Source organism: Phacochoerus africanus, chromosome 11 (assembly GCF_016906955.1).
Source record: "Phacochoerus africanus isolate WHEZ1 chromosome 11, ROS_Pafr_v1, whole genome shotgun sequence".
Taxonomy (NCBI): domain Eukaryota; kingdom Metazoa; phylum Chordata; class Mammalia; order Artiodactyla; family Suidae; genus Phacochoerus; species Phacochoerus africanus.
Window position 1 is genome coordinate 120,693,580 of NC_062554.1, and position 16,986 is coordinate 120,710,565.

Here is a 16,986-nt window from a genome sequence, read left to right on the forward strand (position 1 = left end):
TCGTCCTCGTGCAAGCCTCGTCTGTTGCAGGGGATTCTCCCAGGACTGGAGCCAGCGCCAATCAGGGCGCTCTGTACCTGCCCCCAGCGCCGGCACCTGGAGGAGCTAGGAGTTCTCGGCTCCGAGAAGGGCCAGTTCTCGAGCGCAGCGGAGGGCGGAGGAACCTCACGTGGGCCTTCCCGGACCGGGGCGCCGGGAAGGAAGCGTACAGACCCTGTGAGAGCGAACTCAGGAGTCGCCTTTGGAGCGGAGCAGCTCAGCGAAGGTAACGAGTTAGGCGCTGTGCGGCGCCCGGGTTCCCCGAAGGGAGGGGGCGGGACCGGGGCGGGACCGGGGCGGGCGGAGGACTTTGCCGAGCGTCCGGCTCCGCGCGGGGCTGTGTCGGGCCAGCGGGTACTTTCGAGGGCTTCTCTACAGCCAGGTAAGCGCGCCCCGGGACCGCCGCTTTCTGCCCACGCCTAGCTTGGCCGTGACCGTGGCTGCGTCCGGCTGGCTCTGGGTCCGCCTTCGCCTCTCCCGCTCTGCACTAGAGCCATTCCTTCTGAGGGGCGCGGCCGGGCCCGGGGGGTGGGAGACGGCTCCGGCCTCGTGGCCTGGCCGCAGGTCGCCCTGTCTCCGCCCCGGGGCCGGCCTTGCCGGGTCCCTACCCCCGGTCGTGCCTCCGCCGCCCGCCTCAGCCCCGCCTCGCCGACCTGCTCCGCGGCGCCTTTCTCCCTGCCGGACCCCCCCTCCCCCCCACGGACGCGGCTGCTACGCGTCGGTGCCCGCGAGCTCCCGGGGACCATGCGGTGGCCCTGGCCCGCGACACAGCTGGCTGCGCGGGCCGGCCGGGCGCGCGTGAGTGAGCGGGGCTCGGGGCTGGGACTGAGGGCCCGGGTGGGTGGGAGCCGTGCGTCCGTGCGGCCCGGTGGGTCCGAGCGCGCTCCAGGGCAGCCTTACAACATGGGCCCCGGGTGCTGGTGGTTTTCCCGAAGTTTCACACAATAAGGCGGGTGGAGGTGCGTTCTCCGCGCCAGGTCGGCCTCTCTGGTCCAGGACCGCTGCGGACCGACCGCCTGCGTCAAGGACAGAGAAACTGGACTCTCAGCCGGGCCGCTCTCCGCTGGCTCCCGAGGCCCCAGGCCCGGCGTCCCGCGCCCCATCCCGCGGGGCGGTGCGCGGGCGAACCGGCGCGGCGGGCTGGGCTCGAGGCGTCGTCCCCATCGCAACTCCGGAAGGAGGGTTTGCCCCCAAGAGTGAGATGCGGAGGTGAGCGGAAAACAGTGTCGGGGCTCGCCCTGCCTTCTGCGGCTCGCGTCCCCTCCACCTGGAGTCTGGCTGGATGGGCGGGTAGCGTGCCCAGCGCGGCGCCGGGGGAGACCGCCTGCGGGCGGGGCGAGGGGGCTGCCTCGCTGCCCTGCTCCCCGTAAGGCTGCGAAGGCGGCCAGGGGTGGAGATCTGTCTTCTCTGTCACTGCCCTTGGGCGCTTTCCACCGCCCGCGTTGTTTGTCTCACTGGGGCATTGCTTTTCTCTGGTACAACGGTGAGGCCCTGAAAGTTTGGCTTAACTAGTTTGACGTGGCGGGGCCGAGGGCCGAGGGGACAGGTCTCCTCCACCCTGTCGGCCCCGCAGTCACTTGAGGCACTTTCTCTCGTCCTTTCCAGCCTGCTCAGCGTCAGATCACACTCAGGGCCTGACTTGAGGACCCGCGTTGCGGGGGGGGGGAGGGTGGTTCTCACCAGCAGGGCTAGGGGTTCGGTTCTGAGGAGGCAGCAATGTACCTGGCAGGGGTGGATGTCTACGCAGTCTCATCTCTGCGCCGCGCCCGGCCTCCAGTCTCTGAGCCAGACCTACATGGTTTTATACCATGTGAGAGACTAACGATAGGGGACTTCAGATCCTGCACGTTCCCACTGCCTGCGATTCCGTGGGATCTGGAGTCTTAAAGGGGGAAAAGGTAGCTTGCTTTCTGGACTGATGAAGTGCTCGAAATTACCTTCAGATCTTGGCCCATTCCTTCAAACTGACAGAAGTGGGCCAAGGGAGAGAAAGCAAAGGAACATTCTCTGAAAGCGGTTATAATGTCTCAGACCTCTCCCGGTAGGCTCCAGCTTCTATGCCTGAGAGGATTTAAACCAGCGAGTAGAACAGGGAGATAGGGGGTCATGTCCGCACCCGGGCGGGGAGAGGGAGGAGGCTGAAATGTGGCTTTCTGAAGTTCAGTGTTAGGCAAATCAGCAGCAGCCTCCTCCTCACAGTTCCCCCACTATCCTAATTTCTGCCATTCCAGGGGGGCGGGCAGTGAAAGGAGATGGGACCCGTGTAAATGTGAAAAGCCGCAAGTTCTTTCTGATGAGGGGGTGTTCCTTGCATAGACAGAAACCCTAGTTGTCAACATCACTGCCACTCCTGCCAGACCTAGAAATCTGTGGTTAGTAACCTCATCAAAAATAGTGCTTGGGGAAGGTAAGCTGGGCTCTGGTGCTGATGAAAACACCTTCCTGTTTTGCCCAAGGATGTCTGTGTTGCCTCTTACTTGACCATCTGTAATTGGAAGTGAGCTCTGCTTAGACCAGAGAGCCCTCAGTCTGGATACAAACATCATCTGGCAGCAGAGGCGCCTGGCACAGAAACAACCCACCCCCTTACCCAGAGACCCAGAGTGGGATTTTAGTGACATCTCCTGCTACCTTGCGAAGTAGGCTGAGGTGGCTTAAAGGAGGAGCTTGGGATGCTTTGGGTGGCCACTTAACAAAAAAGCGTTTCCACCCTGACCGGGCTGCTCCAGGTCCTGTCCGTTGTGAGAAGTGCGCTGAGGTTTAGAATCTGGCCTGAAATTATTAGCCCTAATGAACGCTGCTGCTGTTTGTTAAATACCTTCTATGCACCAGAGATGAGGCTTTGCAAAATCAGTATTATGAGCCCATATTTCACGTGAGGAGATTGAATTTGGGAGAGGTTAAATAGTTTGCTGCGACCGTGAAGCTGGTCAGTGGCAGGGCTGTTCTTGGAACCCAGGTTTCTCTGATTCCAAAGTCTCTGCTTGTTCCACAGGGCCACTCTCCTCCCATTAAGAGCAGGCACACATGTGGTAGCTGAAATTTTAGACCGTTATGAATAAAGACTTATTTGGGAGTTCCTGTTGTGGGTTAAAACCTGACACTGTCTCTGTGAGGATGCAGGTTTGATCCCTGGCTTCACTCAGCAAGTTAGCTGAGAGTGGCCATAAGCTGTGGCACAGGTCATAGATGCAGCTCAGATCCAGGTGGCTGGGGCAGTGGTGTCGGCCAGCAGCTGCAGATACGATTTGACCTCTAGCTTGGAAACTTCCATATGCTGCAGGTGCAACCATTAAAAAAAAAAAAAAGATTGTTATTTGTAGGTGCAAGAGATATTTGTGACCCCATTTGACTCAGGGAGAGCGCTGTCCTGGTAAAATTGGATGCTTTTCATTCCCTCTAGGACTCAGGCCTTTACTCCATACACCAAGGGTTAATTTCTTTGATATGCGAAATGCAAACTACAATGTGTATTTATTTACCTTTCAGCTAGCAAAAATCAAAACGATTGATAAACTGATGAAGTTCTGAAAAAAAAACTCTTTCATATATTGCTGGCTGGAAGTAAACTGGTATAACTTTGGAGGACTTTTTAAAAGTTTTTTTTGTCGTGAAGGTCACAACATTTATATTTTTTCAATTTTTATAGCATTTTAAATTACTCAGTTACATTTATAGTTGTAAAAGGATCACCAAAAACAAATTTTATGGCATTTCCATCCCAAACCCCCAGCGCATCCCCCCACACCCCCATCCTGTCTCATTTGGAAACTGTAAGTTTTTCAAAGTCTGTGAGTTAGTATCTGTTCTGCAGAGAAATTCATTCTGTCCTTTTTTTAGATTCCACATGTAAGTGATAGCATTTGATGTTGGTGTCTCACTGTCTGACTGACTTCACCTAGCATGATAATTTCTAGGTCCATGCATGTTGCTGCAAATGCCATTATTTCTTTCCTTTTAAGGGCTGAGTAATATTCCATTGTGTGTATGTACAACATCTTCTTTATTCATCCTCTGTTGATGGACATTTAGGTTGTTTCCATGTCTTGGCTATTGTATATAATGCTGCACTGCACATCGGAGTACATGTGTCTTTTCAAGTCACGGTTTTCTCTGGATAGATGCCCAGCAGTGGGATTGCTGAATCAAATGGTAATTGTACTTTTAGTTTTCTGAGGAATCTCCCTGTTATTTTCCACAGTGGTTGCACCAATTTACATCCCCATGGAGGGCGTTTTAGAAACATCTATCAAAAAATTAGAAATGCCCATGCCCTCTGGCCCAGTGGTTTCCTTCTCAGGCATCTAATTTGCCATTGTTCTTGCGTATGGTCACAAAGACATAAGTCTATTATAGTATTGTTTGAACTATGAGAGGACAACGTACATGCTCTTCAAAGGGGCACTTGTTAAATATCTTGTGGTGCTTCCAGATAGTTGAATACTGTTCTGTTCATCCATTAAAAAAAAAAAAAGATTTAGGAAGCCTACTATCTAACTGATATAGGGCAACTTTCAAGATAAGAGATTAAGAGGACAACATATATAGCATGTTTATAATCTGCTAGTCTTCCTGCTACACAAGAGGAGGAAAAAGCCACATTTTAAGATATTTGCTTGTATATGCATAACCACATACACAAAACCTAGTGGTATCTGTGGCCTCCAGGGAGAGTAGACCTGTAAAATCTTTTGTACATTTTCACTTTTGAACCATGTGAATGCATTAACTATTTAAAGAAAAAAACAAAACACCTCTTTTCCTTGCCTTGCGCCCAACTATTCCCCCAAGCTCTTCTCCAGCTGAACAGGGTGGAGCAACACCTCCCCCTCAGATTGCTTGAAAGGTTTCCTTTGTGATAAAAGCCAGAGGGCTGTGAGAACACATAGGGCCTACAGGCTCTGGGCCATCGAAAATTCCTATAATTGTAACTGTGCAGGTTTTGTTTGGAAAGCAAAGATGTCTCTCTGAGCCAGGTGGGCAAGATAGGGCCCTCCAGCCTTGAAACTAATGTGAAGAAATAGAAACTGTCCTTCTTTTTATTGCCCTAGGGGTCCCCTATGCAGGATAGGATAAAGCATCAATGCCCAGATAGCGTTGGGTAAGGGAACAGGAGGAACACCGTAGTTGGACATCAGAGAGAGCAGAAGAAGTCTATTTCTGGTGTGGCCTTTGGGCCTCAGAAAGGAGAGGAAGAGAGATATGCTTGAAAGAAAAGTTTAAAAATTGTTCTGGGGTCCATGGCTGTGTTGCCCCAGAGGAGGAAGGATGGTGATTGATGCAGTTGTCACTGCATCAGTCAGTGCGTCTCCTGATGCCTCTAGGGGTACTTCTTATTTGCACAGATGCCCAGATCAGTAACCGCCCCCCATCCTGGAAACCACCAGATGCCCTAAGGGAATAGGGGCAGGTATTAGGCACCACCTTCCCTCCTTCAGGTGGGGCAGGCTGTTAAATAGAAGAAGCAGTGGAAGACAGACTTGCTTCCAATCACATGGGAAGGGGGCTTGCAGCAGTGTTAGGAAGGGAAGCTTTCACTGGGAGCATGCTCTGTTCTAGTTACTCTGCTAAGCACTCTGCTTACCTTATCGCGTTTAACTTTTTGATCAGGTACATGTGAGAACCCAGGCTCTTTGCCATCAAGCAACGACACTTTGATGCTCTCTTTTCAACGACTTTGCCGTTCTCTGCACAGTAACCTGTGACACAGGCACGGTGGCATCACAGAGGGGCTCACAGACTCAGTTTGGGTTACACCAGCAGGTAGCTGAGCATTCCATGCTTTGATGCATGAGCTGGAATCTTTGCAGGCTGGATAGGTTTGTATAAGGCACGGTTCAGGGACAAAGCAGTCGGCACTCGTGGTTTGGATTTCCATCTTGCTTCTGTCTCCGTGTGTGCGTTAGGGCTGGGCTGAGTGATGTTTCCCAGGGACGGACGGAGGAGGAGGGGTTGTCTCTGCTTTGGTCCGGATGCCACTGGTGTGGACGGCTGTGAGGGAGAGCTTGGCAGGTCCTATGTCTGTACCCAAAGAGGAAGGTGAGCAGGGTGGCCCCTGAACCTCAGGTCTGTGCTGGGAACCTGTCAGCTGTCAGCTGTTTGAAGGGGAAAAAAAAAAAAAAAAAAAAACAACCAGCCTGAGAGCTGAGAGCCTTGCTCAGTGCAAACCTTTCTTCTCCCATGCAGCTCACCGGCTATGGCTCACCTCTGACTCCCATTCCACTTCAAAAAGAAACAGCTTGAATTTTTCTCCAAATAAATTCTGGAGCACACAAGCAGCAGCGCCTTCTCTGTGCTGCTGTTGCTAACAGGGGTGAGGGCGAGAAACTGGAGTGGGCTCTCAGCTAAGGCTGCCAGAACCTAACCAAGAAGGAGAAAGCCAGACACCCCAACTATTTAAAAAGCAGTCACCTTATGACACACTCACAAATGATATTTACATTAGTCCTGGTAGTGGATGATCAGCCAGAATTCCAGACAGAAAATGTCCATTGTCCAAGGCACCGGGAAGATAGGAAGATGAGCAAGGCCTGGTCCCTGGGCTCCAGTTGCCTGCAAGGAGGTGTGGGAGAGTGACACTCATGTCACCAACAGGACTCTGCAGACTGAAGAAGTAAATGCCAAGTGAAGGTACAGGTGACATGCTGTCACACACAGAGGGGCTGAAGTGAATCAGGCTGCCCCAGTAATTCTGATGGATTATGACGTTCCTTTGGAGGAGGTGATGTTTGAACTGGGCCTTGAAGGTTAAATACGATTTTGATGGACAAGCTCAGGAGAAAGGGCAGAGCGACAAAGAGAACAGCTTGGGTCAAGGCCCAGGGTTATGATAGAATATGGAGTGTTTGAAGATACACTCATACCAGTAATGTCATGATTTACTCAGCTTCTGCCACAGACAGAATACACAGCATTTTTAGGTACTTAGAGAAGAAAATTTTATATCTTTATTAGATAGGCAATCTCTGGGGTTTTTTTGGTGGTAAAATCCATAGGGCTTGATGGATTAGATATTAGAAGAGGAGCTCACACGGACAAGACCTGTAAAGCTATAATAAGTTTAAATCAGATTCGTTTTAGTTAAAAAAAAATTTAGCGGTGAGTGGTATTTTACGTATGTAAAATCAGAGTTCCCATTGTGGCACAGCAGAAACGAATCTGACTAGGAACCACGAGGTTGCGGGTTTGATCCCTGGCCTCACTCAGTGGTTTGAGGATCCGGCGTTGCTGTGAGCTGTAGTGTAGGTCGCAGATGCGGCTTGGATCTGGTGTTGCTGTGGCTGTGGCCTATGCAGGCAGCTGTAGCTCTGATTCAGCCCCTAGTCTGGGAATCTCCATATGCTACGGGTGCAGTCCTAAAAGACAAAAAGACCAAAAAAAAAAAAAAAAGAATGTAAAATCTGCATTTCTGTTGTATCAAGCTGCGGTGTCACTGAGTTTTTCTTGGGGAGGCAGCAGAGCAAAGCAAGAAGAGTACTGGGGATAAGGATTTCAGTTCTGTGTCTCTATTTTATTCATTGGTTTATTCACTCATTCACTTATTCCTGCATTCAGCAAACATGATCCATGTTCCTGGACCACACACTGGGCTCACTAGGGAGAGAGAAAGAGGAGAAGCCACAGTTGTACCCTCCAGGAACTTGCAGTGGAAGAGACCACAGGAGAAGGTGATAAATGCCATGGTAAAAATAGAGACAAAGGGCTATAGGAAAACAAGATTTTCTCAGTAAATATTGGTTTCTAAAACCAGTAACTAACGGAGTTCTCTCGTGGCATGGTGGATTAAGGATCCATCACTGTCACTACAGCAGCTCAGTTTCTGTCCCCAGTCTGAGAACTTCCACACACTGCACCTGTGGCCAAAAAAATATAAAAGAAAAATAACGTGAATAACCAGTAGGATAAAGAGTACGAGAGGCCACCGAGAGAACAAAATCAGAACCCTGAAAACTTTTCTTTGGATTTGGCTAGTGGGTCTCGCTGTTCATGTCATGAAATCCCTCAGAATCATGGTGGCCTTTAGAGAACACCATGAATTATTTATATATGAAAGTGGCTGAAGGTGTAATTTTGAACTAAACCAGAGATCTCGCCTTCTCTGCCAGATTCTACCACAGACATAGAATGATAGGTGTCACATTTTAAGAAAACTTTCTGAAACAGAAACTTTAAATTGAGGGGATTATGCCAGCTCATATATTTTTCCCCTAAAAATTGGGGAAAGACTGCCAGGTTTCTAATTTCGTGCAGGAAACCCTCATTCCAGCTGGTGGAACATCAGGACTCTGCAGGAGCACAGTTTTGGCAGTTTGAAGCTTGTTGGTGACTTTACCAAGGGCAATTTCAGAGGAGTAACGAGGCCAAACGCTACTTCAAGTTGAGTTGAAACGTAAGGATCACATTTTCAAGATGTCAGCAAGTATTTATGGAATGTTACAGGGGTTACAGTGTCGAGGGGAAACACAAACCAAAAGCAGTTAAAGCCCCAGCCCTCATGGGGTAAACAAAGTTGTCATAAGGGAAATGTAAAATGACACTGTAATAAAAGCTATAAAACAGAGGCACGGGGTGCATGAGAGAATTGAATGGGAGGTCTGGGCCATTCAGGGAGGGCCTGGGAAGTCATCCTGAGGGAGGGATGATTGAGCTGAAACCTGAAGGGTGAGCAGGAAATAAGGAGGTGAGGGGACCTTGGGAGCCGAGAGAAGATCTTCCAGGAACGGGTAAAGGCCATGGCTACAGGGAACATGGCATTTCCAGATGCCCGAGGCCAGTGGACGAGAGTGCGGGAAGTGAGAGGGAGAAACGCCCGAGATGGGCAGGAGGGCTAGGAAGGTGTTAGAACCTGCAGCATCTTAGCAGCCACAGTGAGGATGTTCCTGTTGATTCTGAAGCAGTGCGTCCTCCCTGAATTCCTTAAGCAGGAGGATGACAAAGCGAGACTTCCCATTTCAAAGAGAGCACACTGGGTGTATCATGTGGGCCGTCTGTTTGACGACGGCCAGAGGTATACGCAGTGAGACCTGTTCAGAGACTCTTGAAGAAGTCCAGGTGAAGGATGGCAGTTGCTTAGACGGGGACATGTGTAGTGGAAATGGAAAAAAGTGGACAGATCAAGAGGTTTAGAGGGTAAAATGGACAGGAAGTGATGCTTTGGATGCGAGGGTTGAGAGGAAAGTATTGAGGATGAGTCCTAGGCTTCCAGCTTTGTGTGGTGGACGGTGGTGCCATTCCCTGGGACAGGAAATAGGGAGGGAGAACAAGACTTTAAGGCCTCATGTGTTCAGCCTCAGCTGTGTGGTACCTGAGGAGACTTTGAACCGTCTGAGTGGAGAGATCAAGAAGGCAGGTGGATATATAGGCAAGAGTTTTGAGACGTCTGGGCAGGAGATATGCCTTTGTAAATATCAGCATCTAGGGTTAATTTAAACTAAACCTGGAGTTCCCCGTCATGGCTCAGTGGTTAACAAATCCAAGTAGGAACCATGAGGCTGTGGGTTTGATCCTTGTCCTTGCCCAATGGGTTAAGGATCCGGTGTTGCCGTGAGCTGCAGTGAAGGTCTCAGACTCGGCTCAGATCCCGCGTTGGTGTGGCTCTGGCATAGGCCAGTGGCTGTGGTGTAGGTAGGTCTCAGGTGTGGCTCAGATCTGGCATTGCTGTGGCTGTGGCATAGTCTGGTGGCAACAGCTCCGATTAGACCCCTAGCCTGGGAACCTCCATATGCCACGGATACAGCCCTAGAAAATAAAAATGAAGAAAGAAAGAAAGAAATTATGGCCTGGACGAGGCTGCCTAGAGAGCAAGGAGGGGCTTAGAGGAGGAATTAATTTTGAGGAGAGGGAGTTCCTGTCATGGCTCAGCAGTAATGAATCTGACTAGTATCCACAAGGACTCAGGTTTGATCCCTGGCCTTGCTCAGCAGGTTAAGGATCTGGCGTTGCCATAAGCTGTGGTGCAAGTTGCAGATATGGCATGGATCCCACATTGTTGTGGCTGTGGCATAGGCCGGCAGCTCCGATTGGACCCCTAGCCTAGGTACCTCCATATGCAGCATATATATATATATATATATATTTTTTTTTTTTTTTTTGAGGAGGGGAGGATGAGCCTGAAAAGTAAAAAGAGAAGGATGATCCAGGGAGGTAGGAGAAAAACCAGGGAATAAAACCTTCATGAAAGCCAACAGCAGAGTGTTTCCTGCAGAAGAGAATATGTAGGTGCTGCTGAGAGGTCAACTAAAATGAGGACCAAGGAAAGTCCACTGGCTTTAGAAACATGGAGATCACAAGAAATTTAAGCAAGAGCTTCAGTGATGTGATAGGCAAAAGTCAGATTGCAGTTGGTGGAGAAGAAAGTAGAAAGTGAGGAAATGAACACTGCATGTACAAATATGTCTTTCCAGAGGTTTGGCTGTGATAGAGAGAAAGGGTAGTTTCATTCTGTTTTAATAGAATTGAGCACATTTAAATGCCAATGGAAAGGATCCAGTTGAATGGAGAAGTTATAGGTTAAAGGAGAGATAATTCATTATGTGAGATTCCTTAATAAGATGAAAGGCCAGCATTGAATGTGCAGGTGGAGGGATGGGCCTTAGGATGGAGAGGGACTGCTCTAGGGGCTCGCTGGAGAGGAGGAAGCTAGGATAAGGGCAGATATGAGCATGCTTATAAGTGGTGATGGGAAGATGAGGGCATTGCTCTTGATGAAGAGAAAGAAGGGTGGATAGAGGGGACCCAGGAGGAAGGAAGAAGTTTATTTTAGAATGGGTGTGAGAGGGAGTTCCCTGGTGGCTCAGTGGGTTGAGGATCCAGCATTGTCACTGCTGGGGCAAGGACTTAATCCCTGGCCCAGGAACTTCTGCATCACAGAAAAAAAAAAAAAAAAAAAAAAGGATGGGCAGGAGGACAGTGAAGTGAGAAAGGGTGAAGAAACTAGAGAAGATAATATTGAAGCCCTTATCAGCTGTGCGACATTGAGCCCATTTTCTTACCTGTAAAATGGGTATAATAACCATGATGCTTACTCCACAGACTTGGGGGAACATAGAAAGTGATCAGCAAATACAGGTTGTTGTCTTAACTTTTAAGCTCACTGTCAGTGGCTAGCACAGTGCTAAACACATACTTGGTTTTAGTATGAAACTGTCATCCACACTCTCAGACAGTTAGTAGCTGAGAAGTAGATGGACATCTCTTCATCTGTCACTTGTCTCATGTCCCATCTCTGAGGCCGCGGTCTCATTCTTCTCCAAGCACTTGGAAGCTTTTCTGCTACTTAATGCTGAGGGATTTGTATGTGGTGCTTAGCCAGGGCAGATTCTATTAGGGGATTTAATCGTATGGGCAGGGCATTGGGCCAGGGTGAAAAGAGAAGAGGTTCAGTTAATTCAAGAGCCCCATCTCCTCTGACCTCATTCATATACAGAGGACAGGCCATCTGCAGAACTCATTCCTTCATTCCTTTCATAATGTCTCTTGATGAAGCCAACTTTGCAACAGGCCTACATCCGGGCTGAGATGAATAGAAGAATTGTTCCTATTCTTATGATATTAATCTGATCAGAAGAATGCTGTAATGACTGTATCACATGCTGGGCACATAGGACAAAGAGGCCCTCACTGTGTGCAGACTAGGCAGGGAAGGCTTTCCAGAGGAGGTAGTATGTGAGCTGTGTTGTGAAGATGAAAGTCTTTGCAGACCGGAAGGGAAATAGACAAGAAGGGAACAGCTTTGCAGATAAAGATGGAAGTTTTGGGTAGAAGGAGGCCCAGGATGCTCAATAGATAACAGGAGGGCTGGAAACTGCATAAAATAATCCAATAATACTGGAAGAGGAAATGTTAGGTTATGGAGATGAGCAACTGGACAGAGCCTGGCATACTGCCTCCTGGGCTAAGGACCTTCAGTTGACCCCGAAGAGATATGGAACCCCTGTAGATTTTTGAACAGAAGCAGAGTGATTGGTCAGGAGATAGTGGTGGCGGTCTAGGTGAGGGTTGACCAGAGAACATTTTCAGTGTTATGAGTGCAAGGTACGGCCATGGTAGTGGATGCGTGAAATGAAACTAAGCCACTTGTGTGAAGAAAGTCATGGCAATTTGACATTAGGGAGTTGGAGAGGTCTTCCTTGTGTTGAAACTTTCTGGGATGATGACAGAACCTTAGATGAAGGGGAGACAGTTGCTAAACTCCTCAGTGAGTGAGGGAGCATCAGTGCTGGGACAAGGGGTAGAGTGAAGAATAACCAAATAGCATGGACCTCAAAGGAACATGGACTTTTGCAAGGTAATGGAAATAAACCACTCTAGACTCTACTTCCGGAAAGTAGAATAGACTCATGAAAATTTTTAACTGTTGGGAGTTCCCTTTTTGGCTCAGTGATTAAGGAACCCGACTAGGATCCATGAGGATGGGTTCAGTCCCTGGCCTTGCTCAGTGGGTTAAGGATCCCGCGTTGCCATGAGCTGTGGTGTAGGTCAAACATGTGGCTCGGATCCCATGTTGCTGTGACTGTGGCGTAGGCTGGCGGCTGCAGCTCCAATTTGATCCCTAGCCTGGGAATTTCCTATATGCTATGGGTGCAGCCCAAAACTAGCAAAAAGAAAAAGATTTTAACTGTAGCTTATTTCCAAGGTGAGACCGCCACCACAAACAGCACATATTTGCTAGATGCCAGGCCACTGAGTACTGCTTGAAGACACTGTACAACATTGCAAATGGGTACACACAGGTTCAAGATCTCAAAAATCAGCTGTGTCTTCATGATGACTGCACAAGCCATGACGTCCTTGATGGAATCCCTTTCCTAGCCCCTCAGAAAACCACTTCCAGCCTCTTTGCCGAGATCTTGCTAATACCGAGCGTGTCCTCTCACTATGGCAAAGGAGTTGGGCAGCCCTCATCTCAGGGAACTGGTTGTTCAACACCTGTCTCCTGTTGGAAGATGGGTTTCATTGCCAACTCACTTCTCTGTGGGGCATCCACTCTGTACCCAGTGCTGTGCTGGGCACTAAGGAGGTTTCAGAAAACTGTCAGCCATGATCCATGCCCTCAAGGATCTTATAGTCCAATGAAAAAAGCTGGAATAGTAAGAGGCAATAAAAGGCCTCGTCCCTTTTAAGGACCAGCTGGTTGGATACAAGCCCCCAGGAGAGGGGCTCCATGTATTGCAACTATGTTCAGGGGGGTGAAAAAGAGTAAGGAATCTGAAATGATCATTAGATGTTTGGATGGAGGAGGAGGCCTGGGAAGTGGTGCCATTGGGAGAGACAGGAAGTACAACAGAGGAGATACGTGGAGGGGAGGCCAAGACCTCCGATTTGGAAATGGACAGTCTGTAGGCTTATTTAGGCAGAGAAGATGTGGGACTCATCTGTCTATGTTGATGCAATGGGAAGTTCTGAGCATGTATTAAGAGTAAATGTTTTAACAAAGGGACAAAAGAGTTAATGCGGAGCCGAATGAGGACCGTGGTAATAAAAGGGTAGAGGAGGGACCTACTCTAGAAACATCTTGGAGAAGAATGGATAAGATTTGAGGATTGACTGGATGTGAAGGGAGAGAGGAACGAGACAGGAGTGACTCACAGGTGACTGGGCTTGGGGGACGGGGTGGATGGGGGGACCACTATGTAGGAGGAGGAATGCGGGAGACCAGCACTTTGCAGAGAAGAGCAGGTAAAATCATAAGGTCTGTTTTGGAGCATTCAAGTTGGAGTTTGCTGTCGGATTGCTAAGCATACAGTGTCTGGGAGCCACTTGGTGGTTCGAGTCTGAAACTCAAGGAAAGTTCAGCCCAGATACATAGCTGTGGGAATTGTCCACACACAGGGGGGTGCCTGAGGCAGGCATGGTGGGGGCAAGGAGGGCACCTTGGGAAAGACTCAGGTTTATGAGGGGAACGGTCTAGAGGAGAAGACGAAGGAATAGTCAGAATGCTGTGCGTTGAACCAGGAGAGGTAGTGTCACGAATGGTTGAAGAGGAGAAAAGTGAAGGAATAAAGAGGGAATCATAGGAGTATCTCAAGTAGGAAGAAATCATCACTAGCAGATTGTTTGGGAGGGGAGTATGGAGGTCATGGAAGATGGGTGAGAGCAATTTCGGAGTAGTGGGTGGCAGGTGAAAACCAGATTTCAGTGAGTTCAGAACGAGTACGTTGTGAGAAAATAGAGAAGCCAGTATATGCAAACCTTTGAGAAGTTTGCTACCAATGGGCAGAGACATGCAGCCACGGTTGCATGATTATACTGAGGAAGTGGAGACAGCAAGTGTATTAGCTTTGTTGGGAAAGAGAAGCAAGGTAGTTGGGACAGTAAATGTAGGGGGAGCCGTGAGAAGAAGCCGTGGTTGTTTTAAAGAGTAGAAGTGACTTGATCAGGGCCGATGGGAGAGAGCTGAGCGGAGAAGAGGGGAAGGTCCAGGCAGAGAGAATATTCAGTGGCACCTGGACTGATCAAGAGACGGAATCTTTGGAGGGAAGAGGATGAGGGTTGGGATAACCCTGGACAAGATTTGGGGGTTCGGCTAGGGTTGGGGGAAAGAAGAGCAAGTAGTTCGCCCTTGGTGGAGCCAGAATGGAGACAAGGTTTTGTGCTAAGAGAGAATGGAGGTCTAGTAAGGGCATGAGAAGAAGAGCAGAGGCTTGGAGCAGTTCCTAAGGGGAGTGGAAGTATTGTGAACTAAAGGCTTCCAGTTTTTGAGCCCAGACGACTGAATAAGGATGATCACATGGGCAGAAATGGGAGTTGTTCAAGGGAAAATTGAGGGGAGAATGCCAAGGGTGTTTAGAGCATGTTAAATTCAAGATGGTGCCAGGAAATCCCTAAGAACAAGTCCTACCGGTGATGAGAATATCTTACAGTATGAGATATTCTAAAAGCCAGCATCCTCTCCAGCCTCCAGGCCCTGCTAGCAAAGCTGTTTAGCCCAGGCGCTGGGCAGAGTCTCCCCTCAGACAGAGGAGGTGGGAAAGCCAGTGAGGTGTTCGGTAAGGTGCTGGAGGATGACGTGGATGTAGATGCATTTGGAACTGGCCTTGCTTGTTCCTGATGCCTTCCATACTCAAAGGTTGGAGTTACTGGTCCTGGGACCAACTTTACTTTATTCAGTAGCATTTATTTAGTGCCCACTGCATGCCCACCAAGAAAGACACTGGCTTAGGCAGCTCAAAGCCTAGTAGGGAGACAGACACAATACGATGGCAGAGTGTGGAGGTGCCGTGAATCTATAAGCAGGAGGTGTTGTGGAGGTCTGTGAAGGGGGAGCTGACCCAGCCTGGGGGGGAGGAGAGGAGGCAGGCAAGGATTGGAAGAGGTGATGTTTAGATTGATTTATAATAAATAAGTTACCAAGTGAAGCAGAGGAAGCGGCCGTGCTAGGCCTAGCACAACCCACCCAAGAGCCTGGCAAGCAGAAGCATAACAACCAGAACAAGGGCAGGTGAGAAAGGAGGCTGCAGGGGTTGGCCAGAGCCAGAACAGGATGGCAAATGCAACCTCTGGGCCTCCAGGGGCAACTGACAGCGTGGTGCAACCAGGAGCAGATGAGAGGCCTGGGCTCTCCAGCTCCCTGTCTGGTCTCCTCCGGTGCATCCCCCTCTTGCTGCCGGAGGGCTCTTCCTCAAGTCTAGAACTGCTTAAGATCCCTCAGGGTACCTTTTGTCCTGTCTGTCCCCAAAGATTACCCACCATGTCTCCTGCATGCCCTTGCCCCACTGGGCTCCTGCCACACCAAGTGGCATTTGGTCTTACAAGCCTGCCACTCTCTTCCCTGCCATGTGCCTTCATGCATGCTGCTTCCTTTATCCTCAAAAAAATTCTAAAAAGAGAAAGCACAAGATTATTCTCACAGAAGTTAAAATAACTAGTATCAACTGAAATATTTACTCATCAGAGATTTCTTTAGTAAAATGAGCAGCCACTGTAAATGGTGTAGAAACACTTTATGTGAGAAGAGATACATGATCTATAGTTAAATTATGAAGTTTCATGTCCACAGTATAATCCTAGTAAGCTTGTGTGTGTGTGTGTGTATGAGAGTATAATAAAATGTTAACAGGGCTTACCTCCAAGTGAACAGAGTTACAGGGGATTTTAATTTTTCATCTTTTGACATATGTATTTTAAAAATTTTCTAATATGCAGTTATTCCTTTTGTGATAGGAAACAAACAACAAATAAGCTGCTCTAGGGATCTGGTTGGCAGTGTTCCCAAGAGTGACTGACCTCTGGCTGGTTACCCTGACTGCTCATTGTAGACACGGCAGTATTTTTTCTCCGGGAGGACTGCAAGCGAGACTAATACATTAAGTGCTTTCAGTCCCGAAGATGACAGGAGCCAGGAAAGCATAAAGTCTTGTTACTACGACAGCCGGTAGCCTTGATGTCTGTGTGTTTATTTATTAACAGGACTTTCTGTATCCATCCTCCAGCCAGTTTCAGGAGCTTCACAGCTGACTTTGATACAGATCACATTCTCAAAATGGAATAGCGCATCCGTCAGAAGAAGGACAAGGCCAGCTCACCCCCAGAGGATTGAACAACAAGAACACTGTCCTAGGAAGCAAATGACCATGAAAGATAGTGACTAGGGCTCGTGAGGTGTTCGGAGAATAGTATGTTGACGAGCTGGATTCTTGTGTCATTTTCTTTAAGCTAACAATTACCGAATGTCTTTTTTTTTTTTTTTTTGTGCAGGCATGGAGTGTAGCTTTGTCTACACTTTTTTTCCCTTTAAACTTCACAACAGTTCTGTTCACATCTTCGAGTTATTCCCATTTTAGAGCTGTCAGGATGAAGAACTAGTTAATAAGAGCTTAGGTTTTGGAGTTCCCGTCATGGCTCAGTTGTTAACGAGTCCGACTAGGAACCATGGGGTTGTGGGTTCGATCCCTGGCCTTGCTCAGTGGGTTAAGGATCCGGCGTTGCTGTGAGCTGTGGTGTAGGTTG

General features: G+C 48.9%; 1 protein-coding gene across 1 annotated transcript in view; it reads left to right on the top strand.

The window, feature by feature from the left end:
• Positions 1-363: 363 nt before the first annotated feature.
• The window catches only part of FAM163A (family with sequence similarity 163 member A), a 74,728-nt gene continuing 58,105 nt past the window's right edge, over positions 364-16,986 (top strand). The window contains exon 1 of the mRNA XM_047753712.1: positions 364-421. The gene's annotated coding sequence lies outside the window, so the exon portion shown is untranslated. The remainder of the gene's footprint in view (positions 422-16,986) is intronic.